Source organism: Rana temporaria, chromosome 13, assembly GCF_905171775.1.
Source record: "Rana temporaria chromosome 13, aRanTem1.1, whole genome shotgun sequence".
NCBI lineage: Eukaryota > Metazoa > Chordata > Amphibia > Anura > Ranidae > Rana > Rana temporaria.
The window spans coordinates 120,723,787-120,732,950 of NC_053501.1; positions in this window are offsets into that span (position 1 = coordinate 120,723,787).

Below are 9,164 nucleotides of genomic sequence, written 5' to 3' on the forward strand. Positions count from 1 at the left end.
ATCAGAGACCCCCCCCATATCACCCCCAAATCAGAGACCCCCCCCATATCACCCCCAAATCAGAGACCCCTCATATCACCCCCAAATCAGAGACCCCCCATATCACCCCCAAATCAGAGACCCCCCCATATCACCCCCAAATCAGAGACCCCCCCATACCACCCCAAATCAGAGAGCCCCCCCATATCACCCCCAAATCAGAGACCCCTCATATCACCCCCAAATCAGAGACCCCCCATATCACCCCCAAATCAGAGACCCCCCCATATCACCCCCAAATCAGAGACCCCCCCATACCACCCCAAATCAGAGACCCCCCCCATATCACCCCCAAATCAGAGACCCCCATATCACCCCCAAATCAGAGACCCCCACATATCAACCCCAAATCAGAGACCCCCATATCACCCCCAAATCAGAGAACCCCCTATATCACCCCAAATCAGAGACCCCCATATCACCCCAAATCAGAGACCCCCCCACATATCACCCAAAAATCAGAGACCCCCCCATATCACCCCCAAATCAGAGACCCCCCATATCACCCCAAATCAGAGACCCCCCCACATATCACCCCCAAATCAGAGACCCCCCCATATCACCCCAAATCAGAGACCCCCCATATCACACATCACCCCCAAATCAGAGACCCCCACATATCACCCCCAAATCAGAGACCCCCATATCACCCCAAATCAGAGACCCCCCCATATCACCCTAAATCAGAGACCCCCACCATATCAACCCAAATCAGAGACCCCCATATCACCCCCAAATCAGAGACCCCCCCATATCACCCCAAATCAGAGACCCCCCCATATCACACATCACCCCCAAATCAGAGATCCCCCCCATACCACCCCAAATCAGAGATCCCCCCCATACCACCCCAAATCAGAGAGACCCCCCATATCACCCCAAATCAGAGACCCCCCCATATCACCCCCAAATCAGAGAAACCCCCCATATCACCCCAAATCAGAGACCCCCCATATCACCCCAAAATCAGAGACCCCCCATATCAGAGACCCCCTATATCACCCCCAAATCAGAGACCCCCTATATCACCCCCAAATCAGAGACCCCCCCATATCACCCCCAAATCAGAGACCCCCCCATATCACCCCAAATCAGAGACCCCCCCATATCACACATCACCCCCAAATCAGAGATCCCCCCCATACCACCCCAAATCAGAGATCCCCCCCATACCACCCCAAATCAGAGAGACCCCCCATATCACCCCAAATCAGAGACCCCCCCATATCACCCCCAAATCAGAGAAACCCCCCATATCACCCCAAATCAGAGACCCCCCATATCACCCCAAAATCAGAGACCCCCCATATCAGAGACCCCCTATATCACCCCCAAATCAGAGACCCCCTATATCACCCCCAAATCAGAGACCCCCCCACATCACCCCCAAATCAGAGACCCCCCATATCAGAGACCCCCATATCACCCCAAATCAGAGACCCCCCATATCACCCCAAATCAGAGACCCCCCCATATTACCCCAAATCAGAGACCCCCCCATATCACCCCAAATCAGAGACCCCCCATATCACCCCAAATCAGAGACCCCCCCATATCACCCCAAATCAGAGACCCCCCCATATTACCCCAAATCAGAGACCCCCCCATATCACCCCAAATCAGAGACCCCCCCATATTACCCCAAATCAGAGACCCCCCCATATCACCCCCAAATGAGAGACCCCCCCATATCACCCCAAATCAGAGACCCCCCCATATCACCCCCAAATCAGAGACCCACCCATATCACCCCCAAATCAGAGACCCCCCTATATCACCCCAAATCAGAGACCCCCCAATAACCCCCAAATCAGAGACCCCCCCATACCACAGATCACCCCCTCCTCTCCCCCACACACCAAGCTTTTCCTCCACATCTCATCATAAAGACCATAAAAGGGAAATTCTTCCGAACAACGTATACCGAGAATAACAGATACTGAGATCTCCACCCGACACAGAACAACGTATACCGAGAATAACAGATACCGAGATTTCCACCCGACACAGAACAACGTATACCGAGAATAACAGATACCGAGATTTCCACCCGACACAGAACAACGTATACCGAGAATAACAGATACCGAGATTTCCACCCGACACAGAACAACGTATACCGAGAATAACAGATACCGAGATTTCCACCCGACACCGAACAACGTATACCGAGAATAACAGATACCGAGATTTCCACCCGACACCGAACAACGTATACCGAGAATAAGAAGAGATACCGAGATTTCCACCACCCGACACAGAACAACGTATACCGAGAAGAACAGATACCGAGATTTCCACCCGACACAGAACAACGTATACCGAGAAGAACAGATACCGAGATTTCCACCCGACACCGAACAACGTATACTGAGAATAAGAAGAGATACCGAGATCTCCACCCGACACCAAACAACGGATACCGAGAATAAGAACAGATACCGAGATTTCCACCCGACACAGAACAACGTATACCGAGAATAACAGATACCGAGATTTCCACCCGACACAGAACAACGTATACCGAGAATAAGAAGAGATACCGAGATTTCCACCCGACACCGAACAACGGATACCGAGAATAAGAACAGATACCGAGATTTCCACCCGACACCGAACAACGTATACCGAGAATAAGAAGAGATACCGAGATTTCCACCGAACAACGTATACCGAGAATAAGAAGAGATACCGAGATTTCCACCCGACACCGAACAACATATACCGAGAATAAGAAGAGATACCGAGATTTCCACCCGACACAGAACAACGTATACCGAGAATAACAGATACCGAGATTTCCACCCGACACCGAACAACGTATACCGAGAATAACAGATACCGAGATTTCCACCCGACACCGAACAACGTATACCGAGAATAAGAAGAGATACCGAGATTTCCACCCGACACAGAACAACAGATACCGAGAATAAGAAGAGATACCGAGATTTCCACCCGACACCGAACGTATACCGAGAATAAGAAGAGATACCGAGATTTCCACCCGACACTGAACAACGTATACCGAGAATAACAGATACCGAGATTTCCACCCGACACCGAACAACGTATACCGAGAATAAGAAGAGATACCGAGAATAAGAACAGATACCGAGATTTCCACCCGACACAGAACAACGTATACCGAGAATAAGAACAGATACCGAGATTTCCACCCGACACAGAACAACGTATACCGAGAATAAGAAGAGATACCGAGATTTCCACCCGACACAGAACAACGTATACCGAGAATAACAGATACCGAGATTTCCACCCGACACAGAACGTATACCGAGAATAAGAAGAGATACCGAGATTTCCACCCGACACCGAACAACGTATACCGAGAATAAGAAGAGATACCGAGATTTCCACCCGACACTGAACAACGTATACCGAGAATAACAGATACCGAGATTTCCACCCGACACAGAACAACGTATACCGAGAATAAGAAGAGATACCGAGATTTCCACCCGACACAGAACAACGTATACCGAGAATAAGAAGAGATACCGAGATTTCCACCCGACACAGAACAGATACCGAGAATAAGAAGAGATACCGAGATTTCCACCCGACACTGAACAACGTATACCGAGAATAACAGATACCGAGATTTCCACCCGACACCGAACAACGTATACCGAGAATAACAGATACCGAGATTTCCACCCGACACCGAACAACGTATACCGAGAATAACAGATACCGAGATTTCCACCCGACACCGAACAACGTATACCGAGAATAAGAAGAGATACCGAGATTTCCACCCGACACCGAACAACGTATACCGAGAATAACAGATACCGAGATTTCCACCCGACACCGAACAACGTATACCGAGAATAACAGATACCGAGATTTCCACCCGACACCGAACAACGTATACCGAGAATAAGAAGAGATACCAAGATTTCCACCCGACACCGAACAACGTATACCGAGAATAACAGATACCGAGATTTCCACCCGACACCGAACAACGTATACCGAGAATAAGAAGAGATACCGAGATTTCCACCCGACACCGAACAACGGATACCGAGAATAAGAAGAGATACCGAGATTTCCACCCGACACCGAACAACGTATACCGAGAATAACAGATACCGAGATTTCCACCCGACACCAAACAACGTATACCGAGAATAAGAAGAGATACCGAGATTTCCACCCGACACCGAACAACAGATACCGAGAATAAGAAGAGATACCGAGAATAAGAAGAGATACCGAGAATAAGAAGAGATATCGAGAATAAGAAGAGATACCGAGATTTCCACCCGACACAGAACAACGTATACCGAGAATAAGAAGAGATACCGAGATTTCCACCCGACACAGAACAACGTATACCGAGAATAACAGATACCGAGATTTCCACCCGACACCAAACAACGTATACCGAGAATAAGAAGAGATACCGAGATTTCCACCCGACACCGAACAACAGATACCGAGAATAAGAAGAGATACCGAGAATAAGAAGAGATACCGAGAATAAGAAGAGATACCGAGAATAAGAAGAGATACCGAGAATAAGAAGAGATACCGAGAATAAGTAGAGATACCGAGAATAAGAAGAGATACCGAGATTTCCACCCGACACCGAACAACGTATACCGAGAATAAGAAGAGATACCGAGATTTCCACCCGACATACATACAGGGGAGTTGTACTGAGCACAGTCCTTATGACTCTTCAGTACAGGAAGTAGAGGGGCGGTCTTATCTCTGATCCCCTCCCCTCACAACCGAGTCTCCACCTCTCCTACCATACATGGAGTGTAGAGGGGAGGGGCGGTCCTGTCTCTGGCCCCTCCCCTCTATACAGAGTGTACAGTAGAGATGGCCCCTCCCCTCACTTTCAGTCCCCGCCCCTCTGACCATACATGGAGTGTAGAGGGGAGGAGCGGTCCTGTCTCTGGCCCCTCCCCTCTATACACAGTGTACAGTAGAGATGGCCCCTCCCCTCACACGCTCAGTCCCCACCCCCTTGGCCATACATGGACTGTAGGAGGAGGAGTGGTTCTGTCTCTGGCCCCTCCCCTCTATACACAGTTTACAGTAGAGATGACCTCTCCCCTCACACTCTCAGTCCCCGCCCCCTGACCATACATGGAGTGTAGAGGGGAGGGGCGGTCCTGTCTCTGGCCCCTCCCCTCTATACAGAGTGTACAGTAGAGATGACCCCTCCCCTCACACTCTCAGACCCCGCCCCTCTGACCATACATGGAGTGTAGGGGGGAGGAGCCCGGTCCTGTCTCTGGCCCGGCCCCTCCCCTCTATACACAGTGTACAGTAGTGATGGCCCCTCCCCTCAAACTCTCAGTCCCCGCCCCCTGACCATACATGGAGTGTAGGGGGGAGGAGCCCGGTCCTGTCTCTGGCCCAGCCCCTCCCCTCTATACACAGTGTACAGTAGTGATGGCCCCTCCCCTCAAACTCTCAGTCCCCGCCCCCTGACCATACATGGAGTGTAGGGGGGAGGAGCGGTCCTGTCCCTGGCCCCTCCCCTCTAAACACAGTGTACAGTAGAGATGACAGCTCCTCCCCTCCTCGGACGAAGGGGCCCCCAGCACGCTCTCAGTGAGGGCCCCTGGCTCTCCCTCTCACCTGCTTCACTCGGGGCGCTCCGCTTCTCCTCCAACTTCTGCCAGTCTGAGGGGGAGACCCATGTGACCCGCCCCAGCCAACCAGCGCCGAGCTCCGAGGAGAGGCGTGGCGGGAGCGCTGACTGACAGGCGGTGGGAGGGGCCAGCATCTCCCGGAGAGAGCGACACTGACAGGTGAGTGACGGCCCGGTGGGAGGAGCCATGCGCACAATGTGGGTGGGTGGGGCCAGGTGATTGACGTCTCCGGATGAAAGGGGAGTGACAGAGGGTGGGCGGGGGCAAGCGCCGCGCTTAGCTATGAGAAGGGGCGGGGAGAAGGGAGTGACAGACAGGGAGGGGGCGGGCCTCCGTTGACAGATAGGCGGGGCTGAGGACAGGTGGAGGGAACAGCTGCGGAGGGGGGGCGGAGCTAAGGATGGAAACAATGTTATTTATAGAGATTGGAATATAATGATCACGTGATGGGAGGAGCCAATCATTATTATTATTATCTCCGGAGGGAATGGCGAGGATTCGGAGGATTTTCTTTATAAAGATAACAATGTATCGGATTTTATATTTCCCGTTCATTAACCCCTTCCATACCGGGGGGCCTATTCCGGCACTTCTCTCCTACATGCAGAAATCGTTTTTTTGTTAGAAAATTACTCAGAACCCCCCAAACACTATATATGTTTTTTTTAGCAGACACCCTAGAGAATAAAATGCCGGCCATTGCAACTTTTTATCTCGTACGGAATTTGCGCAATCATTTTTCAAACGCCTTTTTTTTGGGGGAAAAAACGGTTTTGTGAATTAAAAAATAACAAAACAGTAAAGTTAGCCCAATTTTTTTTGTATAATGTGAAAGACGATGTTACGCCGAGTAAATAGATACCCAACATGTCACGCTTTAAAATTGCGCACACTCATGGAATGGCGCCAAACTTCAGTACTTAAAAATCTCTAGAATTGTTGCACACACTCTAAGGCTGCATTCACACTTCGGCGTATAAAATCGCGGCGTTTTGTCCCGCGAATTGCGGCGACAAATAGGGGCGTTTTGTACCGCGATTTGCGGCAACAAAACACCGCGATTGTGAATGCAGCCTTCACCCCCTCTATGGAGATGGTTCACATCTCCCATGCCGAACGCCGAAAGCCGCCTGAAAAAAAGTTTCGGGACTTTTTTTCAGGCGGCAGGCGTACGGCGTTCGGCGTGGGAGATGTGAATCATCTCCATAGAGGTGCATGTGTTTTCGTCCCTCTGGCGTCTCGGGGCTGCTGCGGCGTCACACTACAGGCGACAAAACGCCTAGGTGTGAATGGGGGCTTACGCACGCGGCGATACCTCACATGTGTGGGCGGGACTTACGTGTGTGTTCGCTTCTGAGCGCGAGCTACCGGGGACAGGGGCGTTTAAAAATCCCTTGTAATAGGAATCACTGTGACAGGTCCTCTTTATGGAGAGAGGCGGGGTCAATAAGACCTCCCCCTCCCCCCACATCTCTCCTCCAGGCTGGAAAGCATGAGATCGTGATTTTTTTTTTTACCGATCGAATGCTTTCAGCCGCGATTGCGGCTGTGTTTACATTCCAGGACCCGGGCGTGAGGTCATAACATCGCGCCCGGGCCTCCGACGATCATAGAGATGACTGGTGACCATCTGGTCACCAGTCTACTCTATGGTTTCCATCCGATGCCGGCGGATTGTTTCTTCGGGTCTTCGATGGCAAAGGAGAACCCGGAGAAGCACCGGATGGCGGCGGGAGGAGGGGCGTCCCCTCCCGCCGCCTATAAGAACGATCAAGCGGCGAAACCGCCGCTATGATCGTTCTTATGGTGCAGGGATTCGCCGGCTGAAGAGAAGGATATCTGATGATGCCTGTAGCTGCCCCCATCATTCAGATATCCCCACTGAATCCCAGGACGTCATTTCACAATGGGCGGGGATTGAAGTGGTTAATGTGCCGCAGCGTTTCGCGGTTCTGTCGGAATAAACGGCGTGAGATTTGCGGCGATGTTCCTGCATGTCGCTCCCCGCTTGTATAACGGTGTAAATTTGCCGTCCCCCTCAAAAATAACTCAACACACAGCCATTAATGTCTAAACCGCTGGCAGCAAAAGTCAGGATACCCCCCTAAGTGAAAATGTCCAAATTGGGCCCCAAAGTGACAATATTTTGTGTGGCCGCCATTATTTTTAACCCTCTTGGGCACGGAGGTCACCAGAGTGTCACAGGTTGTCACCGGAGTCCTCGTCCCCTCCCCCATGATGACATCACAGAGTTGGTGGATGTTGGAGATCTTGCGCTCCTCCCCCTTCCGTTTGAGGACCCCCCACAGATGATCAATAGGTCTGGAGACATGCTTGGCCAGTCCATAACCTTTCCCCTCAGCTTCTGTAGCAAGGCAGTGGTGGTCTTGGAGGTGTGTTTGGGGTGGTTATCATGTTGGAATACTACCCTGCGGTCCAGTCTGTGAAGGGAGGGGATCATGCTCTGCTTCAGTATGTCACTGTACATGTTGGCACTCATGGTCCCCTCAATGATCTGTAGCCCCCCCAGTGCCGGCAGCACTCATGCAGCCCCAGACCATGACCCTCCCCCCACCATGCCTGACTGTAGGGAAGACACACTTGTCTTTGTCCTCCTCACCTGGCCCCTCCCCCCCACACACGCCTGACACCATCTGACACCAAATACCTTTATCTTGTCTCATCAGACCCCAGGACGCGGCTCCAGTAATCCATGTCCTTAGTCTGCTTGTCTTCAGCAAACCGGTTGCGGCTCTTTCTTGTGCATCATCTTTAGAAGAGGCTTCCTTCTGGAGACCAGTTTGATGCAGTGTGCGGCGTATGGTCTGAGCACCGACAGGCCGACCCCTCCCCCACCCCTTCCCCCTCTGCAGCAATGCTGGCAGCTCTCATACGTCTATTTCCCAACCTCTGGATATGACGCTGATCACGTGACCTCAACTTCCTCGGAGGACCATGGCGAGGCGGGGGAGGGGAACCCGTCCTGTTATACCGCTGGATGGTCTCGGCCCCCCCGTGCTGCAGATCAGTTTCAGGGTCTTGGCGATCTTCTTCTAGCCTCGGCCATCTTTATGTAGAGACACAATTCTTTATATCAGATCCTCAGAGAGATCTTTGCCATGAGGGGCCATGTTGTCCTTCCAGTGACCAGTATGAGAGAGTGAGAGCGATAACACCAAATTTATCACACCTGAGACCTTGTAACACTAACCAGTCACATGACACCGGGGAGGGAAATGGCTAATTGGGGCCCAATTTGGACATTTTCACTTAGGGGGTGTCCTGACTTTTGTGGCCAGCGGTTTAGACATTAATGGCTGTGTGTTGAGTTATTTGTTATACAAGCTGTACACTCCTCCCCCCCCCCCCCCCTACACCCCACCCCCCCCCCCTGTGTACACTCACTACACAACATTGTAGATACAAAGTGTCATTTCTTCTGTGTTGTCACCTGAAAAGATAGAGGGGTGTACTTACTTTTGT